This window comes from Plectropomus leopardus, chromosome 12, assembly GCF_026936395.1.
Source record: "Plectropomus leopardus strain MGB_pleo_1.0 chromosome 12, ASM2693639v1, whole genome shotgun sequence".
NCBI lineage: Eukaryota > Metazoa > Chordata > Actinopteri > Perciformes > Serranidae > Plectropomus > Plectropomus leopardus.
Window position 1 is genome coordinate 1,417,916 of NC_142187.1, and position 24,507 is coordinate 1,442,422.

A 24,507-nucleotide genomic window follows, 5' to 3' on the forward strand; every position below is an offset into this window, starting at 1 on the left:
GTGAAGACTGAGTGAAGAGCAGTAGATATGGCATCCTCTGTGGATCTGTTGGTTCTGAAATCATACTGGTGAGGGTCATGGGTGGCAGGGATGTTGTCTTTGATGTGCTGGAGAACCAGTTTCTCAAAGCACTTCATCAGGATGGGGGTAAGAGCCCTATAGGACAGTACTCACTAAGACTAGACAAAGCAGCCTTTTTAGGTACAGTGATGGATGATGGCTGTCTTGAGGCAGGAGGGAACAGTGTCTTATGAGAGTGAGATGTTGAAAATGTCAGTTATAACATTAACAAGCTGATCAGCACACGTTTTTAGTCCATGCCCAGGCATGTTGTCAGGGCCAGCAGACTTATTTATATTCACACTCAACAGGAGTTTTCTCACATCTGCTGTGCTTACTGAGAGTGGCCGGTCCTCTGGAGGTGGAGTAGACCTCACAGCTAAGTCCTTATTGAGGAGATCAAAGCCAGCGTCAAATGCATTCAGGTCATCTGGCAATGTGGCCTCACATATGATGGGGGAGCTCCTGCTTTTGTAGCCTGTAACATTTTGAATTTCCTGCCACATATCTTTAGTACTGTTGCTGTTGAGGTCTCTCTCCAGTCTCTGCTGATGTCTACTCTTAGCCTGCTTGATGCCAGCTCTCAGTCATGCTCTGGTGATGATATATGCCTCTTTGTGCCCTGACTGAAAGGCAGCATTTTGTGCTCTGAGAAGAGCCTTCACCTCCCCATTCATACAGGCTTTCTGGTTGGAGACTGATCTCACCTTCTTTGTGATCACCACGTCATCAACACATTTGCTGATATATGATGTCACAGAAGATGCATATTCTTCAAGACTGATGTTATTATGTGGCAGCATCTTTGAACATCTGCCAATCTGTGCTCTCAAAACAGTCTTGTAGAGCTGCTGTGGCTTCATCTGTCCACACTTTAACAGTTTTAATTATTAGTATTGAACTACTCTATATATATATATATATATGCATGTCATTTTCTTTCTGTCTAGTCTACGATTATGCACAGCCCGTCTTCATTCTCCAGTCGTTGAATTCCACTGCGTCTGCAGTGATTTCAGCGCAAGATCCAAAAGCCACCTTTTGTGGCTTTATGATATGCTGTCAACTGAGAACATGGTTGGACTCAGTCATGGTATGAGGATATGCTGCCAGACAACTGTATGGAACTTGTGAAGTCCTCACGATACACTGGATGGTTGAAATGCTGCCATTAACAATGCTTTATAAGGAGAAAGAGGTCCCTAAAGGGCAGGCGGGAGGAGAGATGGATGGATCCAACAAACCTCGGACTATCACAACCTCACCATGTGCTTTTGCTGCCGAAACATAACCATGTGCTTTTGTAGCATAATCCCACCATGTGCATTTGTTGAAATCCCAGTGTTAGTAGTGACATCCCGGACAACGCCAACAGCAGATGCAGACAGATACCTAGTGTGTAATATGTGGACGTGGAAGCCCACTGACAAAGCAGCAATATGTCACAACTTGGGATGAGAACATGTTGGTATGCCTCCCTCCTCCTCTACACACACCACAATCCACTTTTTTTTTAATTTTTTTTAACTAAAGTAGTTTGGTCAACCTTCAGTGTTCTGCCTTGCTACATAATTGGCACTTCCTCCACTGGCACTGAAATTTGGCTGTAATTGGACATACTCCAAGAGCTGCAGACTTTTCCAATATGGATGTAATTACAAGGGATACTAGGTTAAATAATACAGATGTAGAGCATATGGTCTCCCTCATTGGCCAGGATAACAGAAAAGGCTTAAGCTAAGTAGTTTAACATTAGCCAGCCAAGAATTTAATCAAGACTTATACTTCACCTAGTCTGCAGTGTAACTGAAAGCAGAACTAAAGTGTCAAGTACCCATTGTGTAATATAATGCAAGGTCAGCATTACACCTTGACCACTAGTTCTACTAATCCCAAAAGCTGTTTTGAATTTGACCAATATGATCATTTCATTACTTCACACATTTTCTTCAGTCTGTGGGCGATCTGAACACACCATCAACCATTCTTCCACAGCTTTTCAAAACTGTAGAGACACTTATAGATCTTCTGCATTTATTTTGGGAAGACAGAAGTAATAAGTGTGTAAAGAACCACCAATTAAGTAACCTTGGCTTAAAGTTTGCATTTTGAGTCGTATAGTTGGAGGTGTTTGGCTCAGCTGTCTGAAGAAAACAGATGGCCACAATATTAGATATGCATGACTACATCACTTTGGGTTATTTACTAAAGGCTCCTGAAAAACTATGCAGGGGAGAGCTGGTACAAAAGTAACATTTTTTCAGATAAGCATTATTTAAAAAATACAACTCGAATTCCCAAAAAACTTGGGACGCTGTTTAAAGTTTAAAGACAAACACAATGCAATTATGCGAAACTCATGTTTGACCTGTATTCAATGTAATTGTTACAACTGGTGAACCAGGTGGAAATGGACTCAAACGCACGACTCAGAAGACAGTTCAGGTAAGTAGAAAGTCTTTACTGGACGAAACAGCTTTGGTACAAACATGATGGTCAATGAGGCAAAAGTATCCAAAAAGAGCAAGGCAGAGGCAAGGTCAAAAAACAGGCAAAGTCCAAAAAACCAACAAAGAGACACAAGGGAATCAAAAGGCTGGAACGTCGACACACAGAAAGGCTAAGACGAACTGGCACAGAGAGGAAGCAAGACACACACTAAATACTGTGGTGAGGGGAAGGATAACAAGGCACAGGTGAGCCTAATCAGGGCAGGACAGACAATCAGACACAGATGAAGCCATCAAAAGGGAGGGAAAACACACAGGGGCAGGAAGTGAAGTGATCTGAAATGAGAGGAGATGTGAGTTTCAAAATAAAACAGGAAACAACATGAATGAATGAAAACAACCTAAGAAACCTGAGCTGTGACAGTAATACAGTACAAAGACAAGGGGCTCTACCTTACGCTGGACTCAAGGTGGTGCACGGCACAGCGCAAGTGTCATTGCTAGTGTCAGACTGGCGCAGTCATTTTCACGCCCAGCACCCACGTCATTTCAATAATAATAGATAGCAGTGCGCCATTGACCAAATAAAAGCTGCTCTGAAGTCAAACAGGCAGTCTGTTAACTGCTATTGAAAGGGCAAATTATTCAGATAGCAAGATGCACCTGCATGCGATTCAGATGTTTGGATAAGTCAGGTGTAACATCACAACACATGGAGCACACGGGAAGGCATGAGGCTGTGCATGCCGATATCAGTTAACCTAAATATGCTAGCAGCAACACGTGCACTGAGAGATTTTTACGCTGAGCTTTGTTTACCCCTCCTCACATCACTGTACACTTTTCTGCATTGTAAGGCTGTTCTGGAGGTTCCAAAAAATGATGGAACCTGCACCGCCACGTTCTCTCATGCCTGCTTTACCTCTGCTGCTTTTGGTGGATATCTGCTGCTTTCAAAAATTATCTGCTCGCGCGCCTTCACCTTGTGCACAAGCAGATTGGTTTCTTCAGCAGAACGGCACTGACATCTGTAATTCGCCAAATCCTTCATTTTGATCGCAATCCGCCAATTCCTGGTACACCTGGCTTTTAAAGGGAATGGGAGCTGATAATTGGTTAATTCATGTACCGCCCAAATCACTGCTATGACCAATTCAGAGTCTAAATACAACCCCTCTGCACAGTGCGTCTCACCTGGCATCCAGATTATCTGCCGCAAAATGGACTTATGCCCTAAATGCATTTGTGGCACGCACTTAAACCATGCGCTATTGTCTAGATAGATAGATTATCCAGGGCCCAAAATATTTAATGTTCAAACTGATGAAATTCAAATCTAATTCTGAATTTGATGCTTGCAACACATTCCAAAAAAAGCTGTGAAGTAAGTTTAACACTGTGTGGTCAATCACTTTTTCTTTTAACAACACTCAGTTAGTGTTGGGAACTGAGGACACTAATTATTGAAGTTTTGAAAGATATTAGATATATAGAAATATTTTCCATTTTTGCTAAATATACAACTTCAGGTGCCCAACACTCCTCTTCATAATGCTCCACACATGCTCAGAGAGAGACAGGTCTTGACGAGAGAGGTCTGCGTGCAGGTCTCCACTGTGAGGAAGTCACCTCCACTGGCAGAACAGGAAATAACACAAAAAGTACAAAGTAAATGCACAGAAAAAAAATAAAAATAAAATTGTATAGACACTTACGATGGAAGTGATGTTTTCTTTGATTAATCCTTACATAATTAGTCCTCAAGTGTAACTATTGATTTTACATTTTGATTTTGCATATTCTGTTTGCATAGAACGTAATGTGGACACTGATGTCACTGAAGCAACTTGTCTCAGCAACATGTAAACTCTGTCCATATAGCCTAGCCACATCAGTTCATTAAAAAAAAAAACAACATTTTGATCAATTGAACAATAATTGAACAATCACTCTCTCACACACGCTGCCAAATACATACATACATTTCCCTATAGAATATAAGATGGCTTTTTACTGCAAACAGCTATATTTAATAGTAGTTATAGTATAGTATATATAGTATATAGTATATAGTATTTTAGGCATGGGTATTTTATGACACAAGGCATGGGTATTTTATGACACAAAAAGCCAATGTGTCTGGCTCTTCTTGAGTTATCTGGTTTCACTAAGCTGACACCTGTGGGTCCTGAACCAGTTTCACAACGCTGGTTCAGGTATAATAGACACCGTCTATTATATGTGTTTCAATCAAAAATCAGTCAATCATGATTTATTTCTCATACAGAGAAATACATGGTACAATTCCAAGTATATGAAATTGTTACATTTTCCATGTTTCGGGATGGTTCCAGTTATGGAATGTGCAACACCTGGTTCAAAAAACTGCGGTCGCCTTGATTGCTCAAGATAATTGGCGTCTACTTTTGCATGAGGTCAGAGTAAGACGGAACGAGGTTGAACACAAATCTAACCAGCATGCATTGTGAGGCGATCGCCGGTGAACGATTCTGTGCAGGACTGGCTCAGCTCAAACATGCCTATTTACAAACACATGTGATCCCCCTGTCCACATACTTTAGAGTACTATGGGTCTGGGCCTGTTTTTCATGGTTTAAACGAGGCCCCTCAGTACTAATCAACAGAAACCTCAATGCTACAGCATACAATGATTAGACAGTGCGGTCCCTTGTGGCAAAATTGTTTGTCTGTTTCCTGTTTCGGTGCAGTACATCCCATCTTCTTATCTCAGTTATGATGAACAAAGCCTCAACTTCTCTTAAACGTGATGTGTATAGCTTGTATTTTCCATCACTTTACAGTAATTGCAGCCTTTTGTTACTCTGATGGCTCTGTGGGAACATTGACACAATTTTTCTGGAGTGTTGATTGGTTAGTAGGCGGCCTGTTTACACATGCTGATCCAGTCCAGTAAATTTAACCTTGGCCATACAGCGTTGGTAACCATGGTGTACTCCATGTAGAGGTGAGGCTTTGTGGGTGAAGCCTCTGTGGTGAAGTATATGAGGAACTCTGAACACATTGCAGAGTAATGAGAGCAGAAACTTGGATAAAAATGTCCAGTTTGAAAAGATTGATACTTCGAGTGAGTGAAATGGATATGAATAGACTCTTGGCTTTTAAGAGCAAACCCTTTACACAAAGCTCTCCTGTTAAAGTGTGTACATCATGTTGCTGCTCATTCTCTGCTCCTCCGTGTGAGGACAGTGTTGAGCTGAAGGCTTTCACAATAATTCTATCTCAGCGCCTCTCCATCTCCCTCCACTCTGACCTGAACACACCCCACACCCACACACAGGCTGCTGGTGCCAACGTGTCCAGCCTTTGGTCATCGGAGAAGTGCCTGCTAATGTATGTGTGTTATCAAAAATCACCCCAGCCCCCCCACGCCCCATCCATCTCTGTTCTAGAAAACAGGCTGGTCCTATCCTTTAACAAAACCTCTTTGTAGTCTCTGTAATGGCTAAATGGCCTTTTTTGTCCCACATCTTCTAAAGACCCAACACCCAAACACACACACACACACACACACACAGACACACATACATTAATAACGGAGGGCTGTAATTCTTTACTATCTAAGTGGGAACTTTTATTAGGGGTCATTTACAAATACAAAAGTAGAATTGACAATTTACTTCAGAGGTCTTCTTTTACAATATTACTGCAAATGTGATTTTTATTATTTTTTAAAGAAATTGCTAAGAGGGGACCTGCAGCCTTGAGCGACGTCTGTCTACCAAAGAGGGGACATCTATATAATAATACTTGCCAAAGCAAAGTATACCTTTCAAAGAAGGCTCCCATCATCCTGTGGATTTAGTTTATATATATTATATATATAAACTAAATCCACAGGATCATTTTTAGTTTATATATATATATATATATATATATATATATATATATAAACTAAATCCACAGGATGATGGGAGCTATTAATGAGTAACATAAAATGATCAGCAATATATATATATATTTTTTTTTTAATTATCTTAATTAATCACTATAAAATGATTTAACACAAGTCTGTCACTAGACATTAAAAGCTGTTTGCTTCCAAAAGAAAGAAAACTACAAACTGTGACATGACAGATGAGCTCAGGTCCAGAGAAGTCGGTGGTGTTTCTGGATTTTGTTGATATCTGGCTTTCACTTTGCATAGTAGAGTCTTAACTTGCATTTATTGATGCAGTGATGAACTGTGTTCACTGTCAGTGGTTTTCAGTGTCCCCAAACTCATTTTGTGATATCCTTCAGTCATGTTGGTATTTAATGCAGTGCAGCTTTATGGGTCAAAGGTCATGGCCATTCATTTTTGGTTTTTCTCAAGGTTCTCTGAATCTTTTGATGCTATTATTGCAGATAGGTAATGGGTTTGAACACCAAATATCTTGTTTTTGGAATGTATTCCGTTGTATTCACAATCAATAGTTTTTCAGTGATGGATGAAACATCTTGTTTGTAAGTGTATTTTAGCATTATCTAGTCTAGACCCCATTCAAAGACGCTTGGGAACCTCAGAACAAAGCTTTTATTACTGTTGTTTTTTTGTTTGTTTGTTTTGTTTTTGCTTGTTTTTTAATGACTACAGTCTGTAACACATACTACACACACTGGCATGCAGCATTGTCACAGGACACAAAGTGTGCATGAAGTGACAGGCACATAGTAAATGTTACGATAAGTTCACAATGACACTTAGCTTTACAGGACTTTACATCCCAGTATTGTAAACTAAAACTTTTCTTTAGAAGTTTGACTGGTATGCTAGTGGTATGCTAGTGTTTTTGATGGGCATTGGTGATGAGCCACTAACACCTCATCCCAAAACTATCACAACAGGAAACACATCTATGAATGGGCCTTCAAAAGTTGACTTTTCTTTGTACTCTTTGAACTTTGCACTCTAAAAAGAAAAATTATAAAAATGTAAATGAAAATTATGTAACATCAAAATTTGACTTGACCTTTAAAATTGTTCAATTTCCAAAATATTTACCTGACCAGTTTTCACAAGTACTGAATGTCAATCAAGTTTCAATATACTTGTGTTCTCAGTCTGTACTTAAATAAATGCAGCTTGTTTGTTGGTGCACATTACAGAAGAAGGTCCACCCTTGTGTAGGATATAATGACATGAGTCCACTGTTGGCTGGTACATAATGACACAAGTTCCTTCTTGGATAGCATAGAGTGACGTTCACACTCCACCATGTAAAGCACATACAAACATATTTAATAATACTTATGAAAAAAAAATCTCATCTGAATGATGTAACAATTCTTCAAATATGATTTGTTATTATGTTTGTGTAACAGAATATAAAGGCTCAACTTTAGTGGATGGCTTAACCTTTTTATGACTTGATGCTATATTAATGGGAAATTATGCCCATTTCTAAAATACATACATATTATTTCTATGATCTAAGGCAGTCTAAAAACATTAGTAAACATGGCCAACTCTCTTCCATATCCAAAAACTGGAGTGCTTGTGATGTCATGTGATATAAAGTGTAGAGTTGCTCCATTGATATGAAATTGTGAAAGATTTTCTAGATGACACTGAGAGCAGCCAGGGCAATGTTATGAGTTTATGGGAACATTTTCTGTTACAGAACTGAGAACACCAATATAATAAAGTTCATTTGGGTTTAAGGGATAACAAACATTCTGTTGGTCCACAAAATTAGGCTCTTGATTAGCACAAGGAGCAGCTCCAGACTTTATACTTCATGACATTACAAGTCTGAGACTTCTTTCTCTAGTGTCTAGATCAGAGAGATATCACACATATTGGTAGATTCCTTGGCCATGGAAAAAACATATTGGAATTCTTACTTTAGATGTTCACCTTTACAATGAAGGGTTTCCTAGAAAGGACCAAAAGAATATAAAGGTCAGCAACACTATTTGATAATTAATCATAAAAATAGATTTGTTATCAGACTTTTACTGGAAATTCCCTTTAAGAGTTATTACAAGCACAGGATCTGTTTTACAATGTATGTGTGCTTTCAATTTATATGCATAAGAATGCATTTTCTTTGTTGATCAACATTACAGAAAAAAGGTCCACACTTATATAGAATAAAGCGACGGTGGTCCCAAGTTGGCTGGTACATAATGACACAAGTTCCCTTTTGAATAGGACAGAGTGATATTCACACTCCAGCATAGATTAATGAAAAAGAAATAGAAAGGTGCAATTTGGAAAGCGAAAACAATCTGTAGGTGGTTTTTATTGTCCCCAAGCTCATTTTGTAAAATCCTACAGTCATGTTGGAATTTGATGCAGTGCAGCTTTATGGGTCAAAGGTCATGGACATTCATTTTTGGTTTTTAGCCTTGTCCCTTTCATGCAGAGATTCCTCACGGTTCTCTGAATATTTTGATGCTATTATTGTAGATAGTTAATAGATATGAACACAAAATATTTTGTTTTTGGAATGTATTCCATTGTATTCACAATGAATAGTTTTTCAGTGATGGCTGAAACACTTATCTTTGTAAGTGTATTTTAGCATGATCTAATCTAGACCCCATTTAAAGAAGTTTGGGCACCCCAGAACTAAGTTTTCATTATTGTTATAACTATTTTTTGTTGTTTTTTGATAACTACAGTCTGTAACACATACAGTTGTAAATTAGTTGGCAAATACAGAGCTGATATGCAGCATTGTCACTGTGGCACAGAGAGTGTGCATGAAGACACCTAAGGATTGCTAAAATAACTTCACATTGACACTCAGCTTTACAGGTCTTTACATTCCAGTATTGTCAACTGAAACAACTCTTAAGCACTTTACATATAACTAATGTTAGTGTTTTTGATGGGCATTGTGTTAAAAATTCAGACAAACAGAGCCACTGAGAGCCAAGATGCCCTGCTGCTTTAGAGGGCCACTTACCAAATAATTACCTTTCAATTATTTCAGTGGTATTACATACATGTTATTATGTTGTCATTTCCTAGCAGATGTTTCTTCATGTGAAAAACATGTTTAACTCCTTTTTTTGAATAGCTTGTAGTCCATTGTGCAATTGACAACAAATGTGGGGCAGCTGTGGATCAGTGGTAGAGTGGGTTGTCCTCTAATCGTAAGGTCAGCTTACCCAACATCCAATTGTTTAACCCAGGACAGGAAAATAAGCCATGTTTCAGTCTAAATCCAAGATGTTGTATCTGGATACAACATCTTGAATATGAGAAGTAAGCAACCCTGAAGCCCAATGTGTAATGTCCTAACGACCACAACGACCAGCATCAGCTAGAAGAAGTCATCCCCTGCACTGCAGAGAATCAAGGCCTGACAGATTTTCACAGACTGACTTGCAGAGAATCAAACCCCTCACCCACTGCAGGTCACTCACTTCTCAGTGGCAGCAGTCTCCACTGTTCAACATTCAAAGTTAGGATCTGAAAATCATATGGGTGCTGGTCACTCCACCTTCATTGTAAATTCTATTTTTGTCCACTTCATCAACTGAAGGCCAAGTAAATATAAAACTGTATACTGTATAAAACTGTATGTGAATGTAATAAAGACAGATTGCTTTCTAAAGAATGTATAAAGCCACTGAATCAAAAGTACATAGATCATACAGAGATGAATAACATTTTTTCACACATATGAATACGCAACCTCTTTTAGGGATGCATTTTACTCCATAAATGTGGTAATCTTACATGTCAGTATCATATTTCCAAAACTGGCAATACTGTATTATAGGCATCATTAATAATTTGTTAACTGACTGTTAATTACACTTTTGTCAATACTCCTTGATAACTAATGAAGAAATGATAACTAATTAACTTAACCCGTTATAAGTAATGCTATAGATTGTTATTTTATCAGTCTAATAAATCTTTGTAAAAAAAAAAATATATATACAATAGTAACATCTCTTGGATAGATGGACCAAATATTTATAACACTTTGTTAACTATTAATAGTTGGCTCGAAAACTGTTTATTATTAACATTGTTTGGATGGTTTCTATAAAGTTGCAAATACTAATGGCAAAATATTGTTAAACTGTTAACAAATACCATGTAGTAGATCTTGATATATTATTTTGAATACCATTATAAAGTTGCAGTTGCTGTTTTAAATCTTTAGAGTCACTTAATAAATAATTTGTTTCTAAGCACTTTGTAAAGTATACATACACATGTTTGCCCTCCATTAATTTTTTAATAGGTTACAAAAGTTACAAAACAACAATAACACACTACATTTATTTTTGGGTCAAAGTTGTATGTCAACATTGACTTCCTGTTCATATATGTGTTTAAAATGATAATCACACAATCAGGGCACAAATATGAACTCTTTTTACAGATCACCTATAAAATATTTAACAGAGCCAAATTAGTTTGACTTGATGCAATAAATAACAATTAACAAAGTTTTAAATATCTAAATTACGCTTAAGGATGCTATTTATTTAACTCTTTTGTATTGTTTTACTCCTATAATTGAAACCAAACCTTGTATTATGATGAACAGTTAAATGTTAACTTGAGACAATAAACTATGTAACATCACAATGGTATGCCATGAAATGTATGTAATTATTGGGTGATTAAATATGTTCAAATATTTAACTATTCATAAAAGTACAACTTTTGTGTCAGTATTCAAGATAGTGGAAATTTGAATGGAGAATTATATGCCCCCTCTGTACACTTTTGGGGTCTTCTTCCCAATAATCCAGAGATGTTGTACCAGCCAAGATAAGCAGCGTGTGCCACTCGCTTAACCCAGGACAGGGGACAGACCCATGTCTCAGGCAGTCAGAATTGGATGTAACATTCTAGCTATGATAGCTTATAGCTATGATAGCTATGATGAGCTTAATGTGGAAAGGCCTATTGACCATCGTCAACTATAAAGAAACCAACACCCACACTGCAGAGAATGAAGGCCTGGCACAGAGCTGCACACACTGACCCCCCACCCTCTCCTAGTCGCTCACTTCTCAGAGGCAACCTTAAAGGCACATGGGTGCTGGACACTCCCCTCAGTCAATGTGGAGGATTATTGAATGCTTACATCATAAACTGAAAACCCATTAAAGAATTTGAAATTCTTTAAATAAACCAAAACTGTGTTGAATAATAATAATAAATCACTCTGCACACTGCAGCATGCACACAGAGAGATGGCAAATCATTTAATCCAACACAAAATGAGTAGTCAACCTCCATTCAAGACAATCAATAAATGTGCTAGTATTTTTGTCAGTACACACATTTAAAAACTCACAGTTCCCTCTCCTACAACAGAAGACTCTCTAGGTAGTACACAGTAGACAATCCAGTCCAAATCAATGTGAACTTAATGTAGCATTCATTGTGTGCCTTTCACCTTGTGCAAACTCTCTGTGCTATTGTGACAATGCTATAGAATGTGTCAACTCTCAAATTTGTCTTTTTATTTGCCAATTAATGTATAACTTCATGTGACACAGACTGTAGTCATAAAAAAGAAACAACAAAAAAAAACCAGACACTTTAGTTCAAGTATGCTTTCTCATGATATTAATGCAGGCAATTAAGGGAAAAATCCAGTACAGCCAGAAGTACAGCCAAAAACCTATGGACTCTGAAATAGTTCGACTCAGCAGTTGAACAGAGGGTTTCGGAGGTTAATCATTCCTCTAACTGACTTATCCCTGTATCTGAGACAAACTGATGACTCACAGAACCTCCTATATTATAAATACCATTAAAGATTGTTGGTCACTAACAATCAATATCAATTATAGTACTTAAGTGTTCTGTTGCTCTGCTCACTTATATCATGATGGGTTGTCAATGTGTTTTCAACACAAGGTAAAAAGGAGCACACTAAACAACTAAAAAGCTTTTTCAGGTGCACGACTCAAAAAGCAATGTGCAGAAAAACTAAAATGACATTTCTATTTCCAATTTCCTAAAAAAATAAATAATTGTATTATTATTAATTATTTGTTAGATTATCGGTTAGTCAGTCATTTTCTGTAACCGCTTGTCCTCATAAGGGTCGCGGGTTTGTTAGATTATTTTCTTTGAAAAATAATGCATCTCACTTCGTCTTTTTCTTTTTTCGTTTTCATTTATCCATGCTGAAATGGGAATGTCATTCTATACTATATATCTAAGATGGAACTTGTGTCATTATATACCTGCCAACAGTGGACTCATGTCAATTTATACAACAAGTGTGGACCTCTTTTCTGTAATGTGGAGCAACAAATAAAATGGATTCCTAAGAATATAGATCGAGGGCACACATACACTGGATTTTATAATGTTGAGCTGTTATTCAGCTGATTCCTGTGAATTCTGGGAGACCTTGCAATTTTGTCAAATCACTGCAACTATACAGAATCCTTAACTATTTAAACCGGTTAAAATCTGATTTCATTGTACATCTGCTAATCCATTCAGTTCCTCAGTTGCCCTCTAAATATTTCTGACTGGCTTTGATGTTTTACAAAGAAAACTTTGGACCAGCAAAGCTATTTTTAAATTATTTGGTTCTGAAAAGGTATCATTCAATGATGACCATCATATGAAATTTAATTCCCCTTTTTTTTGAATAATAACATCTTCGTTTTAATATTCTTATCACAATAGAAAAAAACCTAAAAATCCTCAAAAGGAAAACCTAAAACTTGCATGGCAATTTTTTTGCTTGTAAAAACTGTTAAAAGGAATTTTTGAGTCTGTCCGGCCATATTCTCAAGTGATGCCAGCCACGCATTGTGTATTATACTGTCTACTGACGTATAATAACAATGCCACTGGCTCTGTCCAGTTGTGTTCTCATCTCACATCATCCTGCCATGATCCAGGTGTATGCTCGTATGCCAAAAGCACTGGCAGAGGGAATGTATTTGAAAAGTTCACAATGAGAATGGACTGGGGTAGCCCCCTTTTTAAACAAAGTGTCAAGCTATAAAATAATAAAGACATCCACAAAGGCTGAGCTTTTATATTCAGTTATAAAAACATACTTACAGATCCTTTTAGAAGCAAAAAAAAAATACATGATTTAGTTTAATATTTTCACAAATAACTTATGTCTTTTTGTACCAGCCAACTGTGGACCTCTTTTGCCTGTAGAGCAGATCAGCAAATAAAATGCATTCCTGTGATTATAGAGAAACAAAAAATATGTACATTGTAAGATTGACTGAAATCTAGCGCTTGTGGTGCATCTAAAAACTATCCCATCCCAATATCTCAAGAACCCCTTAAGGTAATTTCTGTCCACTTGGATTAAAGGCGTAACAGATTAATTTTTGGTGGTCGTCGGTCGAGGTAAAGGTTACTGTGAGCTTGTCGATGTCATTTTTGTGAACATGATAGACCAAGAACGACTTGAAGAAATTTTCCAATATGGGCACATTAACATGGACTTAAGGATGGACTGATTAAATTTTTGCTGTCAAAAATAAAAGGTCAGGATCACTGTGACCCTGCATCCATCTCACTCCCATGAATGTGATATCTCAAGACCAACACCTTTAGGGCATTTCTTAAAATTTCATCCACTGTGAGTCAAGGATGAAGTGACAAGAATTTAGTGGTCAAAGCTTTAGGTTTCTGTGACCTTATATGTCAAATTCTTGTGAAGGTAGTATTTCATGAGCACCTTGAAGGTATTTCTTTAAACCTGGCAAAAATATCTACTTGGACGAAAGGATGAGCTGATCATAATTTGGGGGGTCAAGTGTCAAAAGACAATGACTGTGACCCCAGAAAATATGTTTTTGGTCATAACTTAGGAATTCATATGCTAATTATGACTATATTAACTTCATAATTTTATCCTTTTACACATTTGTGTTGTGAAATGTTATATCAAAAAAGTTAATGTCAACTTCACTTGGACACCATTAGGTTCTGCAAGAACAAGTTGTGTGAGGGGGGTGGTCAGATACTAAATTGATGACACTCATCTTTAAACTGCTGATTGTAAAGATCTTCTGTGCTGCCAGGAGAATATGTGAGTGAAGTATCCATTCTTTTCACAGACATGGATGTAAACTATAAGTGCTAATTGACTGGTGCACAGAGGCATACAACTGTGTGACTGTAATGCTAGTTCAAACTTGAGTGAATAATGGGACTGGGCCCAGATAACAATAAAATTGATTTGAAGTACCTATGAAAAAACAAAACAACAACAAAAATTAGAATGCTCTTGCCAAAAATGTCCATAACCCATTTGCCATGTTCTTTATTTGTTTGTTTAAAGATAAGTTAAAGATAATTTTAAATATCTAAAGCTATTGACAAAGATATGAAGTAAGTGCCTATTTCAGTCGTTACTAAACAATTGAAGATATTCTGATACTGTAAAGAGTTAATTCCACTGATTTTAAGTGCTTTTGACATCTGTGTGTTTCTGAGTTATGACTTAGAGGAGTGTTGTGACCTTTGTGGTGAATGTGATGACTCAGTCAGATAACAGGTTGAGGTAGGTGGAGTTGAAGGGGACATATAGACTTGTATCTGTTATATCTGTTCTGAGCACATTATCTGTGAATATTTGAATAATGAATTCATATTTGTTCACAACCCTACCCTTTTATTTAGAAAACACACTTAGTTTCAAATTTTTGAAATCTAATAGATTGTCTCAACATTTTGCTTGCCTGTTCGTCCATATGTGTTGGCCCTATAGGAGACCAGTGATCCCCTTAGGTTGATCTCCAGCTCTCACCCAACGCATTTAGTAATTTTTCCTTTCTTTTATGAACAATTCATTTCATTGTGTGATCATAACAGAACAGATCCCCTTATCACCTGCCTGTCTGACAAACAGGATGTGATGTGATGCCAGCTGTTCCCAAAGGAATCGCTTCCATGACCACAGTTGGCTGTTTGAGGCGGCAGTTTGCGGTGATGACAGATTTAAATTGAAGCCACGCCTGTGACATCACTACCTCTTCACTTCCTGTTCTGGCTGTCCCAGCATCGGCTTCAAGGACTGTTTGGACACTGAGATGCCCAGGAAGCTGTCTGTTTCCTGACCTGACTCAGGAAAATGTCCAGAGGTTCAGAATAAAACAGGAAGAAGGACACAATAGAACATTTTCTAGTTGGTTATATATTTATATCTTCTAAAACGTCATGTATCCAGAGAGGTTCATCCACAGCAGTGTTTTCTGTGGAGGCAGCTTTTACAGTTGACTGTTGCCGACTCACTTTCCTGAGAAACAAAAGCAAATGCTTTAAAATGATAGCAAGGAACGCAGGAGGCAAGATGTGACATGACACAAAATTTTTTTTTTTTTGTTTTTTTTTACGGAATAGCAGTGTTTTGTTTGAGTAACCAGTTCGTAATATTATTTATGTTCCATAAATTTGTCAGACGATTTCAGTATCGGCCCTTACCAAGGAATGTTCCATAATTCCGCCGTCATTCCAAACCCAGATTTTTGTATGTATGTCGTTGCTTTAGGCATCAGACTCCTATGCAAAAAGCCATCTTTTGGGACGGTATGATACCCTGCTGGGCGACGTAAGTTTATAACACGGCTGGGCGCCACCTTCCATGGCAGTATGATACGTACGGTATCTTTCGCAACAGTTTGATTTGCTGCCAGGCTGTGTCAGTTTATAATGCAGATGGACGGCATCTGTTGCAGTACATACTCCATGGGAGGGCATCAGTTTGAAATGCCGACAATAACAACATAATATAAGGAGCTGGAAAGTCACTAAGAGGCTTAAGGAGTGGTGGTTGATGGGTCCAACAATTCCATGAGCCTGATATTCGCTTCCTGAGTGAGTGTTGAGCCACCCCACATTTTTTTAGTTTAACCTAATCATGTGCTTTTGTTGCCTAGGGCCAACCACACACTTGTGCTGCATAAGGAAATAAATGGTAAAATGAGGTGACTATTAACAGGCGATGTACCACAGTTCTTTAAAGTAGCTGTCATTAAACCTCTTCTAAAGAAGCCCACTCTTGATCCTGAGGTTTTAGCGAACTATAGACTGATATCTTATCTCCCCTTTATTTCTAAAATCCTTGAGAAAGTGGTTGCTCATCAACTCTGTAACTTTCTCCAAGATAATAGTTTATTTGAGGACAGGCTTTCAGTCAGGCTTTAGACTTCATCATAGTACAGAGATGGCACTAGTAAAAATTAACAACAACTTATTGGTTGCTTCTGATTCAGGTCTGGTCTCTGTTTTAATCCTTTTAGATATCAGTGTCGCTTTTGACACCATTGACCATCAAATCTTGCTGCACAGAATGGAACAGTTAATTGGCCCTAAAGGAACAACACTAACCTGGTTTAAATCTTATTTATCAGATCGTTCCCAATTTGTTCACATCAATGACCAATCGTCTGCGCATACTAAGGTCTGCTTCGGAGTGCCACAAGGTTCTGTGCTTGGACTAATCCTTTTTACTTTATATATGCTCCCTTTAGGCAACTTTATTAGAAAACACTCTATAAATTTTCATCGGTATGCTGATGATACACAAATGTATCTATCTCTAGCACATCAGTGAGGAACCTCAGAGTTTTATTTGATCAAGATTTATCTTTTGCCTCCCATATAAAACAAACTTTAAGGACTGCTTTCTTTCACTCGCGTAACATCGCAAAAATTAGACATATCCTATCCCAGACAAATGCTGAAAAATTAGTACATGCATTTGTCATCTTTAGGCTGGATTACTGTAATTCCTTATTATTCGGTTGCCCCAACAAATCACTCATGTCACTCCAACTGGTGCAGAACGCTGCTGCACGTGTTCTTACGGAAACCAAGAAAAGGGACCATATTTCTCCTGTTTTAGCTACGTTGCACTGACTCCCTGTAAAATCCAGGACTGAATTTGAAATCCTCCTCCTTACTTACAAAGCTCTAAATGATCAGGCTCCATCCTATCTGTCGCAGCTCATAGTTCCTTACCAACCCTCAAGATCACTGCGCTCTGAAAATGCAGGGTTACTTGTGGTTACCAAAGTTTCCAAATGTAGGATAGGAACCAGCGCGTTCAGCTGCCATGCTCTTCTCTTATGGAACCATCTTCCAGTTTCAGTTGGGGAGGCAGACACCGTTTCCACTTTTAAGGGTAGACTTAAGACCTTCCTCTTTGATAAAGTTTATAATTAGGGCTGACTAAGGTTGCCCGGACCTGCCCATAGTTAGGCTGACATAGGTTTAGCTTGCTGGAGGACTTTCTATGGGGGTCAGAGAGCAGTGTTAGTCCCACTGCTCTCTGACCTTTATATTTAAGCCATAATAGCTGATTAGTGACCCTAGTATCGTTAGTGCGTATATTCCTGGAGCACAAGTTTCTTGTGCTCAGTTGAAATCCCAGTCTGTGTAATGGGGAGGGGGGAGAGGTGGCAGAGCTTACGGCCCAATCCGGCGGGGGTGGTTTTGAGTCCGTTCAGACCTGCCACTCTGGCTCTGCTTCCTCTCTCTTTCTTTCTGGATCTGCTTCTTCTCTGCTTCTTTCTTTTCTATTACTGCACTCTGGCATTCATATTTAAGTTGTAATTGCTGATTAATGACTCTAGGATCCTCACTGAGTGCTTATCCTTTTTACTGTTCACCACCTTGGTTCTGTTGAACTGCACAACGCTAATCCCGTTGCCTCTCCGGAGCATTCCTGCTCCCTTGTTTCCTAGCTTTCCCGAATCCTGGCCGCAACCCTGGCTGTGCCTGATCGTGGTGATATCTGTGCTGGCACTATGACCATGCCTTTGGTTGTACTTGTGCTGTGGCTGCACTGATACTGGACCCCCGGCTCGCCCTGATCGTGCTCTTGATCCTGGTTGTGCCGATGCTGTGATCATGCCTCTGGACACCTTCGTATCAATATATGCATGAGACTCTTATCAACATCATCATAGACCCACAATGACCCACAATATCATCATAGAGTGCATTTGATAATTTCGCATCTATCGTTATTGTGTTATGACATGCATCTGTTTACATTATTGCTGTGCCACAATTGTATTTCATTTGTTATTTACGACATCTATTGCACGTCTGTCCGTCCTGGAAGAGGGATCCCTCATCATTCTCTGCTCTTCCTGAGGTTTCTTCCTTTTTTTTTTCCCCCGTTACAGGAGTTCTTTTCGGGAGTTTTTCCTTGGGTGATGTGAGGGTCTGAGGGCAGAGGGATGTCGTACAATGTAAAGCCCTCTGAGGCAAACCATGTTTTGTGATAATGGGCTCTATAAATAAAATTGATTTGATTTGACTTGACAATAGTCATTTACGTTATGGTAATTCTAGGTGCTATATCATAGGCAACTGGACATGCTTGAGTTTGTTAAAGACATATAGATAAAGTATGTCTAAGCCTAATTTTTAAAATGAAAAATCAATTCAATTTGGCAAAATCAATTCAGATTAAGTATAAGTAAAGCATTTAATGTCCTTAGGAGAAATTTGTCTTGTTCACGCACATGTACAATCAAACTGCAAACTGAGCACGACACCAAAAGCCACCAAACCAACAGAAACGTAGCTGGACAGCATTAGATAAGAACATGCTCGGACATTGTTATTTTATACCAGTGAATGGCTGGATGGCAATGTCAATGTCCCCATGCAATGTGCACAGGCAGTGTCACTTGAGAACGCGGCAGGACAGAACCAGTTGCATGACAGCTTGAGGTAATAATGCTGCCACGTATTATGGTGTAGAGTGTATATATATCTCTATCTATCTATCTATCTATCTATCTATATATATATATATATATATATATATATATATATATATATATAAAACCTATTTTCAGTACAATGTACTGTACTGTAACTAATGTACTGTACTCTACTCATGTCTGCATGATATGCCATTGGACAGCCTCAGCTAACAAAGAAGTCTAGTGTTTGCTTCCTGTCTGAATGCCATGGTTTATATATATATATATATATATCCCTGCTCTCTCACTTGTTTGTAATGTGCTGACCACTTTGTGTTTGTGTGCATTTGTGCAGGTGTGTGTGTGTGTGTGTGCATGCGTGTGTGCATCTGGCATGTTTTTCCTCCCTATATTGTTTCTGTCTGGACCAAATCACCCAGAGAAATTCGTCTGACATCAGGCTTTGCCATGCCTAATTTCTGTTAATCCACAGAGACAAACACACACACACAAACACACAAATAACATCCAAATGGAGTCGTATCAAGGAGCAGCATGCATCGCAGAGAGACGGAGCAGAACAAGTTAATTTGTACAGTGCCAAGAAACACTAATTCCTTGTAGCGTTTGTTAATTTCCATCATGGGAGCAGAGGCAGCTCCTCTGTGAATAACAGCCCCGAGCTCTGACAGGCCGTCAGCCGTGCATGTGCATGTCCGTGTTTATATTTGTGAGCTTATTGCTGCTGCAGTGGGAATCAGCTTTGGAGTTTTAAAGATAATGACTAATGAATAAATACAATGACAAATACTCCAGATGTATGTGTGTGCATGTGTGTGCGCTTGCCACGTGTGTACACATGATCGTAACAGTAATACTGTGAAGTATACATCTAGTTAGGCAGAACAATTAGGTTGCTGTTTCCATTTAAAAACAGAGCAAGAGAGGAGACCTAATCTAAGCAGAAACATGTCACGGTTAAATCATATGAAGTAAAGCTTTGCTGGAATAAGATTTCAGCAGTAAAACCATGTCTGTTGTGACAAGTACATGTTAGCTTTGATGTTATACTTGCTTAAACATATCACATAGTAAAAAGTGCCTTAAGCAAATACTGTTATTGCATAAGCTCATATGTAGCAATTACTTACCTCTACTGTAAAACTTTTATCTTTCAAACTGATGCCAGCTCATCATACTGCCATGAAAAGTGCCTTTCTGTGTCAGTTTCTGACACCAAACTTACTGACCCAGCAGCAGTATTTGATGAGTTGATTCTCACCCTCTTGATTATGTGCTGGTCACGGGAGCACTGAGAATATGCCTATTGTACAGTACCAACATTTTATTGTGCTGTATGCAGATTGTCTTTTTGTGAGAGATTTTGATTGATGCCTGGTGATCCCGTCAGTGTGGGGAGCAGCATCCAATTGTCTTCCCTCCAGGATTCACATCGACTAACATCCAGATAAGAGCTCAGGGCTTAAAGCCCACAGATATAAACTGCCCTCGTGGAACACTGAAAAACAGAGTGAACTTAACTGACTGGGGGAAAAATTACAAGCAAACCAATGGGGTTTATCATTTTACTGTGTTAATTATCATTTGTTGTTTCTCATATGTTGCTGGACAAAATAAACTGCCATTTGTGTGTTTTAAAAACCATAAACAAAAGATCCCAAACCAATGTTAAGCCATAGCTTTTATATAAATGATACCTCCAAAAAATAACCTGAAACAGTATTCCAAATTTTTCACTCTGTTTGCATCACTGTAGATGACATTTCCATGTATGCAAGATGTGTCATATGATGCAATGCAACGTGCTCTGGATCATGATTATCCTCAAAGAATAGACTGTACTTAACATAATATTGTATTTGTGAATGTAATTTCGAGAGACCAGGTGTATCACATCATTATGAGTCAGAGGCTAGTGAGAATCTACACTTCATCTGCATCCGAGGGATTAAAGTAGGGACAAGTTGCCTCTGATGTGATCAGAACCTGACCTGCATCAGATGATGGTAATGAAGGGTTATCAGGTCATGGGTAGTAATAATCTATGAGTGCAATTTGCATCAACGAGACGTAACTGCAAAAGTCTGATGTTCTGATGTTCCTGTCTTTTCTGTCCATGTGTGCTCTAATCATATCTGTTCATTACAAGTTGGTCACATTGAGATCTGTTCCATGTAGGCGTTTCTGTTTCACTTTGGCTCTCGTTTCTCTCTTTATTTTTTCCCAATCATATTTTTAAGTCTGGAATATTTACTTAAATGTAATTCCAATTTTATTGTTTGAATTCTTTAAAGCATTCATTAAGCTGCATAGCTGAAGCAATGACTTTTGAAGGGAGAGGTTTTTTTTTGTTGTTTTTTTTAAGTGGGGCTTTATGAGATATAGTCACTCAGAGATAGTTACTATAGTAGATACTATAGTAACTATAGTCAGTATAATACATACTATTAGGACTGAGTGAGATGCCCTAAAATAAATTCTCTGATTTTTTCACACCAAACTCTATTTACAATTGTAATCAACTTTTTCCCTCTTAAAAACAGATAACAAATCACAAATAAATTACTCAAAACAAGTTTTGTTTTGACTTTAACATTAAAAATTGACAAAGGCAAACTGAAAAATGGAGAGGGCTTAAATGTAGAATACTGAAAATGACCATTTCTTAAATCATACAACCATCGTTAAGCATTAGTTCCACGTTAACAAATAATGTTATTGGTTGTGTTGAAATGACTGAACCACAGGTCTGTTGCAATGAAGTCAAAAGACATCCCCTCCAGCACTCTGTGATGTTTTCACATGTACAAATGTACAGATGAGGCAGGGCAGCTTTGTAGTACATAGCTTGAGTGGGTAGTGTTCAGCATGTGGATAAACCTGCAGGCTTTTCCACTGTATGTATGGGCACTGAATCTTTGTTGATATGCAGTGGGACTGCAAGCCAGAGTTTGACCTACTGAAATAAATCGGTCATGCTGCTGCCTTTAGTAGCAGCGGACTGTGTCTTGTTCTAAATCTGATGTGGCAAAACAAAACCAGTTCCAGACCACTTACAAGAATGCCTTATTTGGGAAAGTACTCTTCATTGTCATTAATTATTGCTGTTGTGTGTGTGTGTATCTCTGGGAGGGAAGCGTGAGGGGAGGGCGCAGCCCACTATAAACTATGATAGCCCAAAGGGAGGAAGAGAAAATTGCACTTTGCATTTAAAAAAAAAAAAAAAAATGTCGAAATGAATTGTCACTCAATGTATACACTTTTAAGTTGCATAAGTATAAAAATGTGTGTTCTGTAGATTGACCAAGATTTCACCATGATGTTTGGAGAGGAAGTGTTGGGTAGATTTTTGGCAAAATGGCCTACTTTTTTCAAACCTAGGATCCTGACAGACTGCAAAAAACTGACTTCTAATGAACACATTCAAGACCTATTGTCTGCGCAGCACGACTCAGGTGGGTCTGGTTAGTTTCTTCTCTTTCTTTCCTACTCTTTAAAATTATGATGTGAATGTGTCAGACATTTTCTCCTGTTGTTCCCCTAGGCTGGGACAGTGACTTATCAAGCATTCTGCTGTTGGTTCACTGGCTGCCGCCCACGTCCAAAGGCCACAAGAAGAGTCCTAAAATCAGCGCATGTCAAGCTGAAGACCATGTCGTTCGATATTTGCAGGTATGCAAATAGTAATGTACTTATGTAGGGCTGTCCCAAATGATTATTTTTCTCCCAATTAATCTATCGACTATTTTTTCGATTAGTCTAATGATTAATTTTTTGACTGATCTAGCGATTATCTTTAGGTTAACGATTATTAATTTACAAAAACACTGTGGTATGCCATCTCCATTTTGCAAAGGCTGCAGATAGGGATGCACATGATTCACATGATCAACCTTTCCTTTAACAGATAACAATAACTTTGACCAATTAATAGCCTACTATTGGTAAAAAAAAAATATATATATATATATATATATATATATATATATATTAGTGCTGGGCCGTTAACGGCGTTAACGTGCTGCATTAACGCGGGATTCTTATCGCGCGATAATTTCCTTATCGCGCGATAAACTATTCGCTAAGTTGGGTCTATACAGTGAGCAAGGCACCAATTTCACTTTGTTGTTTAAGCGCGGATGTATACCTGGTCGAATTACGCGGAGGGGGCGTGAACAAGGCGGAAGCTGGTCTGCCTGAGTGACAAAGCTGCTGACTGTTAATGGTCTTCTTCATGACCTCTAATGTAGGCCCACAGTTCAGTTAGGGTCATGTTATCAGAGGCTGCGCCCTCTGCTGTTCATTCCAGTTAGCAGGAAAAAGCTTTTTCCACATGGAGACAGAACCTGTGTTCCTAAATGTCTGTGTTTAACAAAATAAAAAAAAGTTAAACACCAAAGTAACTCTTATGGAACATTATTTTTCTTTACCAAATATTATAGTAGAACAGCTTTCTCAAGCACTTTGTGATGCATTTTCATCATTTAGATAGATAGACATTATTTTGAATGTCTTTGGCAAAATTCAAATCTATAATTTTAATCTAGATTAATCTAGATTAACTACAGGATTGCAGTGAGATTAATCTAGATTAAAAAAATTAATCTATGCCCAGCACTAATATATATATATATATATGTTTGTAAAAGTTAATGTCTGCCGTGCGTGTTTGATTTTTTTTTTATTGGTTTAGTTACTTGAATGTAGCAGCGCTATATTTCATGATTTTGTCATGATTCTTATTTACATTTTGTTAAAGATGGGAGCCAGTGTCAAAATGTTCCTTGCTGGTGTGGTGCCGAGACAGCCCTCCCTTGTGTGGGTCAAAAGAAGAACAGCATCTAAAGATACTACGTCATCATTGACCACAAGGCCATCCCTTGCAAGGCACAGGCATCCTTGGCAGCTTCCGATGAGCTCTTCAAAGCACACTTCATCTTCAGTGTCAACTACCACGATTCCCTCTTCAACTTCTATATATTCATCCAAACCACAGTTTTTAACATTGACGTGGGACGTGCCAAGGAAAGTCCCAGAGTTGAGCTCAGAGCGAGATTTTTGCACGACGCTTGAGGTGATAAATATCCGTGGATGAAAATATGTTTCTTTGTTATGTCTGTAAGGCACACCACAAAAGTTCTGCATTGCTTTGTCAGCATTTAAGACTCAACCACGGTCTATATCCTGGAAAGACATTACGTTTAAAATGTGGACAGCCGGGATGTTGTTTATCATTTTGCACCTATTCAGGTTTCAAGAAGCTTGTTCATTTCCATAGAGATGTTGCTTTGACTAATACTGATGACAATGTGGA

General features: G+C 38.3%; 1 pseudogene; it reads left to right on the plus strand.

The window, feature by feature from the left end:
* Positions 1-24,266, plus strand: part of LOC148187779 (uncharacterized) — a 50,446-nt pseudogene extending 26,180 nt beyond the window's left edge.
* The last annotated feature ends 241 nt before the right edge of the window (positions 24,267-24,507 follow it).